Source organism: Mastomys coucha, unplaced genomic scaffold, assembly GCF_008632895.1.
Source record: "Mastomys coucha isolate ucsf_1 unplaced genomic scaffold, UCSF_Mcou_1 pScaffold18, whole genome shotgun sequence".
NCBI classification, from domain to species: domain Eukaryota; kingdom Metazoa; phylum Chordata; class Mammalia; order Rodentia; family Muridae; genus Mastomys; species Mastomys coucha.
This window is the reverse complement of record NW_022196900.1, coordinates 80,737,184-80,745,755: the sequence shown is the minus strand read 5'-3', so window position 1 is coordinate 80,745,755 and position 8,572 is coordinate 80,737,184. Positions and strand designations below refer to the sequence as shown.

General features: G+C 46.5%; 1 long non-coding RNA gene across 1 annotated transcript in view; it reads left to right on the top strand.

Moving 5' to 3' along the window:
- The first annotated feature begins 1,535 nt into the window (after positions 1-1,535).
- Positions 1,536-8,572, top strand: part of LOC116095554 — a 12,107-nt gene continuing 5,070 nt past the window's right edge. Inside the window, exons 1-5 of the long non-coding RNA XR_004120630.1 lie at positions 1,536-1,624; positions 2,574-2,616; positions 6,793-6,921; positions 7,002-7,101; positions 7,576-7,746. This is a non-coding gene — a long non-coding RNA (uncharacterized LOC116095554). The remainder of the gene's footprint in view (positions 1,625-2,573; positions 2,617-6,792; positions 6,922-7,001; positions 7,102-7,575; positions 7,747-8,572) is intronic.

Here is an 8,572-nt window from a genome sequence, read left to right as displayed (position 1 = left end):
GTGTATGTATGGGTAGTTGTGGATTCACATAGCGTGGGTTCCTGTGGAGAATGGAGTCAATGGAGGACAAGTCAAAGATGCCTTGAGCTCTTTCTACTTTATTTTCTGAGGCAGGGTCTAGCACTGAACCTGAGGTATCTGTTAGGCTGGTTGGCCACTGGGCTCCAGGAATCCACATGTCTTTGCTCTCTGCCCCTGTGCTGCTGGGATACAGTGTAGGCCACTGGATCCAGCTTTTACATGGGTGTGTGGGACCTACGACAGGCACAGAACCACCTCTCGAGTCCTGTTTTCCCAAGTACTTTTAAAATTAATTGGAGTAATCTTGCCCACAGAATGTCAGAATTGGAAGGAAGCAAAAGAGCTCCTGGTTAGGCCCTGTTCATAACAGATGAGGGAACTGTGTGAAGTCCCTGACCAATGAACAGTGCTGCTATAGCGGCTGGGCCTGCCAAGATGCAGCAGGAACTGCAACCTCCTGCTTCACAGCGTGGTGTTGTGTGCATGTGAGCGCAGCAAACGTCCTCATTGTGCAGCTTGCTTAAAAGCAAGAGAGCAACATCGCAGGAGAGGATTGCTTCCTGATGGTGCATTCAAGATTAGACTTACAGGGGCTTCCTGCAGAGCCCTTTCAATTGGCGCCAAGGGGAACAGCAGTGTCCATCAGGGGTTGGAGGAGGGTGGTTATAGTACCATGGAAGGCCTAGAGAAAGCAGAGCCTGCTTCAGATCCATGGCTGGTTCTGGATTCTGCCAGGGGTGTTCAACTTCACCTCACTCCTATGTCATATCCCTTTGCCTACACTAGGTTCTAGGTTTGAATCATACCCTCGACCCTTCCAGTTCAGTGACCCTTTCGATTCTGTGACCCTTCTTTTGTACACAGTAGCTTTCAAGCTACCTAGCCTTGGAGAATTTCCAAAGCTTGATCTGGGCTAGATATTTAAAGGCCAACACTGGCTACCCTGCCTTCTGTGCAAGCCTTTTGGGTCCAGTGGTGGCAGGGTGGGTGTCTGGAAGCCACATGTCGGCTAGTGCCATTAGCTAAAGTGTGTGAGGCTGAAACGCAGCCTTCTGTGCTTGGAGGGACAGTAGAAAGCTTGGCTGAGGCCCAGACTGAGAATGGCAAGAAGGCCGCTAGGACCCACTTGAGCTGAACCTGAGCTGTGACCCGAGGACAATTCCTGCCTGTCTATTTGAATGTTAAGTGTCATGGGCCAAGGAGCTGCTATGGTTTGAGGGTGAAAGGCTCTCCATTGGGCTCCTGTGTTTACAACTCTCAGTCCTCTAATAATGTGAGGCTGTGGGACCTTTTGGATATGACTAGCTGCCAGACGTGGGCTGTAAGGCCAGAGCTTCAGGTTTATAGAGCTCAGCCTGGTCTTAGCCTGAGCTCTGTCTTTCCTGTTTAGTGTCATTAGTAATCTGTGCTGAGAGCTCCCACAGTACCTTCCCCCCACAACACCTCCCTCCCCCATCCCATGCCTTGCCTCCTCACCATCCCCCCACCCGTATCATGCCATTCCCTTCCCCCCACGTGCCATGCCTACCCCCTGCCTCACCGTGCCTTCCGTATAAATGAGGAGCTGAATCTCCTAAAACCTGGAGTCAAAAGAAATCCATCTGTAAGTTGCTTCTATAAGGTATTTTGCCATAGTGACCAGAAAAAGTAACTACTATAGGCTCTCTGGGGTACACATCTTTGAGTCTCTGGACCACTTTCTGTTTCATCTTTATCCTTTTTCATCCATCTCCCTGGGGAAATAGGGAGCATCCCCAGGCTCCAGATGAGAAATGCCACGGAGAAAGAGCGAGGGGCTGGACGGCTGGGATGACACAGGCTTTACTTAGATGGCGACGTTCACAGCCTGCTGGCCACAGGGTTCGAGGGCCAAGAAAGCCCTCTTTGTTCTGGGCAGACAGTGCAAAGCCTCGTTGCCATAGCAGCCACTGCCACTTCCTGTACTCATCCCGGACAGCAGCTCAGCTGGGTCTGGGTTCAGGCCCTGAGAAGCCCGCGGCAGAGTTCAGCCTTGGACGTGGGGGGTCTGAGTCACTGAGACCCCGAGAGGAACAGAGGTTGATAGTCATCAGGGATGCCTTCCTGTGTCCTCATCTGAAGCTGACCGAGGGGCCAGCCAGGGACTGGGGATCCGGCCAGGCCAGGCTTTGGGGACACAGCTGCTAAAACAAAGCTGTTTATATCTTTTGTAATCAAGATGGCAGAGGGACCTGAACTTGAGGAAGTAGGAGAGAGGATTCCCTTTTGAGAATGAAAAACTAAACAGAGCGTGAAGAGTGCTAAGGACTGTGTTGGCTAAGAAGTCACTCCATACGGAGTGGTTAGTGACAGTATTACTAGGGCGGACTTGACAGAAACGTGAAGTTTGTAAGTCAGAATTGGCCACTTCCTCTGTTCAACCTTACACCTGAGTGCCCTGACCTTGGGGGACTGTAGTACCAAGGGGTGAGATCTGGCTTGGGAGTCATGCAGTTTGGATACAAACTTACTCCCACCACTTGCCCTCTGAGTGACCTTGAGTTGTCCCTGTCTGGTGTTCATCTCTCCTTCAGTTCAACAGGGCTATGAAAGCATCGTATGGACCACACAGCAGAGGTGAGTGAAAAACGCCAGGTGCCAGGTTGGTGCTACGTAAACCTTGTGAAGTGGATGAGTCTGGTCAGGTGGAGAATCATGACTGATGCTTCTCTGGAGTCCTCAAGGCTGCTGAGGTGTCACCCTCTCTAGGATGGAAGCTCAGCGGTGTAACTGAGTCTGGCTGCTCATCCTCAGTAGGGCCCTGTGCTGTCTGGCCTAGCTCAGCTGTCCCCTCTGATGGAAGCCCATCTGTCTGAACAGCCAATGAGTCAGCTGTTCAACCAGGCCCTCCTTCCTTATGTTGGCTGTTTGGACTTTGTTGAGATGATCTGAAAGTCGCCTTTCCAAAATCAGGCTTATTGATTTTTCCAAAATCAGGCTTATTTGATTTTGTTCGCTTTCTTTTCTTAAAGTTGGGGTCTCACTCTGTAGTCCTGGCTGTTCTGAAACTCTAAGAGATCCATTTGCTCTGCCTCCTGAGTGCTGGGATCAAAGGCGTGTCCCACCGACCTTGGCCTTCATTCACCTTTTCACAGACACAGTTGGATGAAGGGTGACACTCTTCACCGCCGGAATGAACCAGATCACTCCTAGTATTTCTAGGATTCTCTTGGCACTTGTAGTCAACCATATCCCTTCTCCCAGCTTCTTGATGGCTATGAATATGCTTTTTTTTTTTTTTTTTTTTTTTTTTTTTTTTGCAGTCTTATCTTTCTGCAAATGAATAGGAATGGAACCAGTGTGAAGTTTCTGGGATCTGGATCCCTTCCCCGGGGTTTATGTTTTCCAGATTCATCCTGGGAGTGTCATGGGTCAGCAGTAGGAGTTTTCCTTGCTATATTCCATTGTTTAGATTAGGATTTACTTATCAAAGGATGCTGGGTTGTTTCTATCTTTTAGCACATTAATTTTTGAATGATTAAAGCTGCAGTAAATATATATAGGTGTCGGTGTGAATATACGTTCTTTTTGTTTTTTTTGATAATTATTATTTTGTTTTTTTTAATTACTTTAAAAATTATGTATATGAAGTGTGTGTGTGTGTGTGTGTGTGTGTGTGTGTGTGTGCATATGACTGCAGATACCCACCATGGCCAGAAAAGGGCATCAGATCCCCTGGTGCTGGAATTGGAGAAGGTTGTGAGCCACCTGACATGGGTGCTGGGAACTGAACCCAGGTCCTCAACAGGAGCTGAGTGAGCTCTTCACTGTTGAGCTGTCTCTCCAGTCCCACATAGGCAAGTTATATTAACCTAGATGAAAGTCCAAATTGTCTCCCAAAGTCATTCTCCCATTTGTGTTTCCATAGCAATGTATGAGAGTCTCGGTTGTGCTGTGTTTTTTGTCAGAGCTTGGAACTACCTGCTTTAATTTTTCTTTTTTTTAGCCATTTCAATGAGTATGTTATAGCATCTCATTATGGTTTTAATTTACATTTTTCTAATGATTAATAATATTGGATTCTTTTAATTAATTAACATTTTCCACCCACATATCTTCTTTAGTGAAGTATCTGTTTAGAATTTTGCCTGTTTCTAATTTGGGTCGTGTTTTCTTATTATGGAGTTTTAAATTTTTTTTATATTTTCTTTATTAAGTACCCAGTTTGAAAATATATCAGGCCCCAGTCTATGGCTTACCTTACAGTCTCCCAACAGTGTTCCTCAGACATTAGAAGCTTTTAACTTTGTTGATGTCCAATTTATCAATTTTTTAAAAAGATTTACTTAATGTATGTGAGTACTCTATGTGCATGTACACTTGAGGAGGGGATCAGATCCCGTTACAGATGGTTGTGAGCCACCACGTGGTTGCTGGGAACTGAGCACAAGACCTCTGGAAGAGTAGTCAGTGCTCTTAACCACTGAGCCATCTCTCCAGCCCTCTAATTTATCTTTTTTTTTTTAAACAAATCATGTTTTTAGTGTTCCTGGTGTGGTCAACTTTCTTCGTTTGTTTCTTTCTTTCCTCCCTGTCTTCTTCCTTTCTCCCCTCCCCCTCCTCCTCTTCCTTCTCTTTTGGCTTATGGATATAGAATTGGTTGGTCCCTGTTGCTTGTTGGAAAGATTGCTGTTGCATCCCTACATTACTGCAAAGCAGTTAATTACATATGTAGGATCCTGTTGCTGGACATTGTTTTTTTTCTGTTGAACACAGCTTATTAGGCGTATTCCTTACCAACACCCCAGGATAGGATTAGTCTAGCTTTGTAGAAAACCTTATCCTCAGTCAGCAGGAACTCTCCAACTTTGTTGCTTTTTCAAAATTGCTACTTTGTTTCTATATATAAAGACTAGACTCACTCTGTTGAGTTTTTAAAAATTCTTCTGTGATTTTGATAGTGATTTGGCCTGCAGATCAGTTTGTGGAAAGTTGGTATCTGTTATACCATGTCTTTCTGTTTATGTATGCTCCCCCTGAATTATTTTATACAATTTTATACTTGCTAAGATATAGACATTCCATTTGTTTTGATAGCTTGACAACATTACTTCAGGTTTTAGGAGTATTGTTGTGAATGGTACTTCCAACATTGCAATTTTTTAATTGTTTGTTGCTGGCACATAGGTCAACTGGATTTTTGTATACGACTTTGTATGCTATGACCTTGCTATCTTTCCTACCAGCTTTTGCATAGTTTCTTTGCAACTTATGTGATTTTTCTGTGTAGACAACTATGCCACCCACCTATAGAGACAAGTTTATTTTTTCCTTTCTGTTCTGTATGCTTTTTACTGATTTTTTCCCGTCTTATCACATTGGTTAGCGTTTCTAATTCAGCGTTGAATAATATAAGCTGCGTCTGATATTTCTCTTGCTTGCACGCAGCTGCTGACTGGTGTTTCTGCTCTTGTCTTTATGATCCTCCCTGCACAGACCATCTGAAATAATCTTTGTAGATCAACCAGAATGGCACACAGGCTTCTGATCACAGCCCACAGAACTCTACAGTAGGCTCCCTGCTCTCTTCCGTCTCCCCTCTCTTACTTGCTGCTCCCCAACTACAGCATCCTCGTTTCCTGTTCTTACTCAAATATGCTGAGCATGCCCCCTAAGTTGGTACTTTCATCTTCCCTTTTTCCTTTGGGCACCCCGTTCTCTTGTATGGTTCTGGTTGCCTTCTCAGGTCCTCTGAGCTAATACAAGTCTCTGCACTAATGATTCTCTAACCATTCTTTCTATTCTATCTCTCTCACAGCACTTGTTGGTGCCTAAAATGATCTCTTATGTGTTTGTTTTCTATTTCTATCTATGCTATGCACTAGATCAACGTCCAGCCAAATAAAGACCTAGATTTGGCTTGGAGCAGCTCCGTTAAAAATATTTCCTCTGCTACACACTCAGGGTGGACATGGCAAGGACTTTGGCCAAGGAGATAGAAATGGAAATGGCTGGGTGAGGCATCTATAAAGGCTAATTAAAGAGACAAGCCATCTGGGACATGCCTTCTGCTCTTTGTCCTTCTTTGTGTGTGGAATGAGATGGCTGCTTCCTTGAGATTATGGGCAGCCATTGACTCTTGCCACAGAAACGCTGCAAAACAAACCGCCCCAAACGCTGTGCACTAGGAATCTCCCAGTTGGCTACAGTTCAGTGATCTCGCCCAGGCCAGGCTGTTTAGCTCTGTTTTGTGCTATAGCAGCTGAGGCCTCATTGCGTGTGCCTCATCCTCCCTCTGAGGCTTGCTCTTCTAGAGGCAGCACTGGCAATATGCAATGCTCTCCAAGGCTCCGGCTTAGATTTGCACATAGATACAGTCTGCCTCAGGCTACTGGCCATTGTGGCTGAACCTAAAGTGAAGAGACAGAGATGAGTTCCTTCCCTTAGCTGGGGGTTAGGGGGAGGGCTGAGAGAAGGGCTACAAGGAGGTGAGAGTTTGTCAGCTGTCTGTGGCAGTTGCAGAACTCCTAAGAAAACTACTTTAAAAGGAGAAAGGTTTTATTTTGACTCACAGGGTTAGAAGTTTCAGTGCATGATCCGTTGGAGCTGGTGTTTGGGAAGCATGTGTCAGTGAAAAGCTGTTTATCTCATGTTTGGAGGAGAACAGGGGGAGAGCCAATACAGAGACAGAGGGAGGGAGGGAAGGAGAGGAAGAGAGAGACAGAGAGACTCAATACACTATACCCTTCTTCAAGAGATTTCTTTCTTTGACCAGGGCCCACCTCTTAATGCTTCTGCCCTCTCCCAATACAGACTAAGTCTTCCCCACAGGATGGTTCCAGGCCATGCAGAGAGGTTAAGGATGAGAAGGGACACAAGGAATTCTGACTTGTAGTCTCAATGAGGCCAAAGAAGCTAGACTGCGGAGGAGAAACTAGAATGGTAAAAAAGTTTTGATTGGAGAGAGGGCTTTTTTAAAATGGGGGATGTTGGAGGTGGCACAGCTTCTGGTTGTTCTAAAGCCTCAGGTGTTGGAGACAACAAACTGGAGGCTAAGGAGGCTGAGAAGGGAAAGGCTGGGAAGAGGCCATTCTCCATCTGCACACTCAAGACATGCAACTGGTAAGGCTGGGTGCAAGAACTCCAGTGACCCCCTCCCCCAAGCGAGAAAGAGTCATCTGCGGGGGCCAGAAGAAGCCAAGGAAGTGAGGCCCAACGGCAAAGGACTTCCAGGAGCCTGAGGTCTCACAAGGAAGAGAGACAAAGGTGGCCAAGGTCATATTTATTGTCTATGGTGCTCCTTGAGACTTAGCCCGTGAGATGAGTGCTCTCTGGCATGAGACCGGTTCCCAGTACTCCTCTGTAAGCCTCACTCCTCTGCTGCTCACTGTCCCAAACCAGAACTCCAGACCCGGTCCCAGAGTTTGCCCATTTTCTCTTCCCATTCCAATTCCAATTAATTTTATATCATAAATATATTTCCATTCATTCCCCACCAAGATTCAGGAAAAGCACCCCCAAACACCTCAGAAGCTGCTTCAAAAGAAAATTTCTAGCTAGTCTGCAGCCTGCTTCTCATGGTCCTTCTCCCACAAGGTAAGACGCTAACACTGAACGTGACTCAGCTAAGTGCTTGCTGCGCAAGCTTGAAGATACCATGCTAGAGCCCTGGCACCCATGTGAAGAAAGCTGGGTTCGGCGGTGTGCGCCTATAACCCCAGCCCTGAGGAAGCGTGTCCCGCAATTCCAGAGAGTCTAGACAAACTGGTGAGTTCCAGGTTCAGTGTGAGGCACAGTCTCAAACAACAGGGTAGAGAGGGATAGAGGAAGAGACTTGCTGACAACTTCTGATCTACACACACACACACACACACATGCATGCGTGTGCACACACATGGATATGAGGTGCATGTGCACACACACCTCTAATTCCTCTTCTTCAAGGTACGTGTGTAACCAGAGCCCTGTCCTGCAAAGCCAAGCATAAAAAGTTCTTTTCCACCCTCCCACCCACCTTTACATATAAGAGCCAGCCAGAAAGAAATTAATTTTCTCATTTCCAAACAGCTTTGTATCTCCCATACTGTAGAAAGAAATGCCACCATGGGGGGGGGGGCGGGGCAGAAGAATCTCCGCAGACCTGCTGAGCTCCCCCCCCAGAGCCCTGGCCCACAGTTTTCAGGGAGGCCTATTTCTCAAAGTCCCCTTCTTCTTTGATGCTAGAGATAAACAAGGGCTTCGGGGTCTTCACTGGGAAGGCCCTGGGTCACCTAAGCCAGCTAGCAAATACTTTTGTGATGCTCTTCTCTGTTATCCGGTGTTTTGCTCTGGGGTGCTGGTCATGACCTTTACGATGCACCTTTCCTTTCCGCTCTTTACCTTCTTCTCTTTTGCACCCCGTTTTAGGCTTGCACCACCCCTCAGCCCTTATTCTTCTAGCCACACACCTGCCTCCTGTTTCTCCCCAGGAAATCCATTATCTGACACCTCAGGGAACCACTCCGATGTTGGCAGAATCCAAAATCACACTCTGTGGAGAAGCCAATCCTGACATACCTGCTTTGTCTCTCAGATGCATGAATACGGGGTGGGG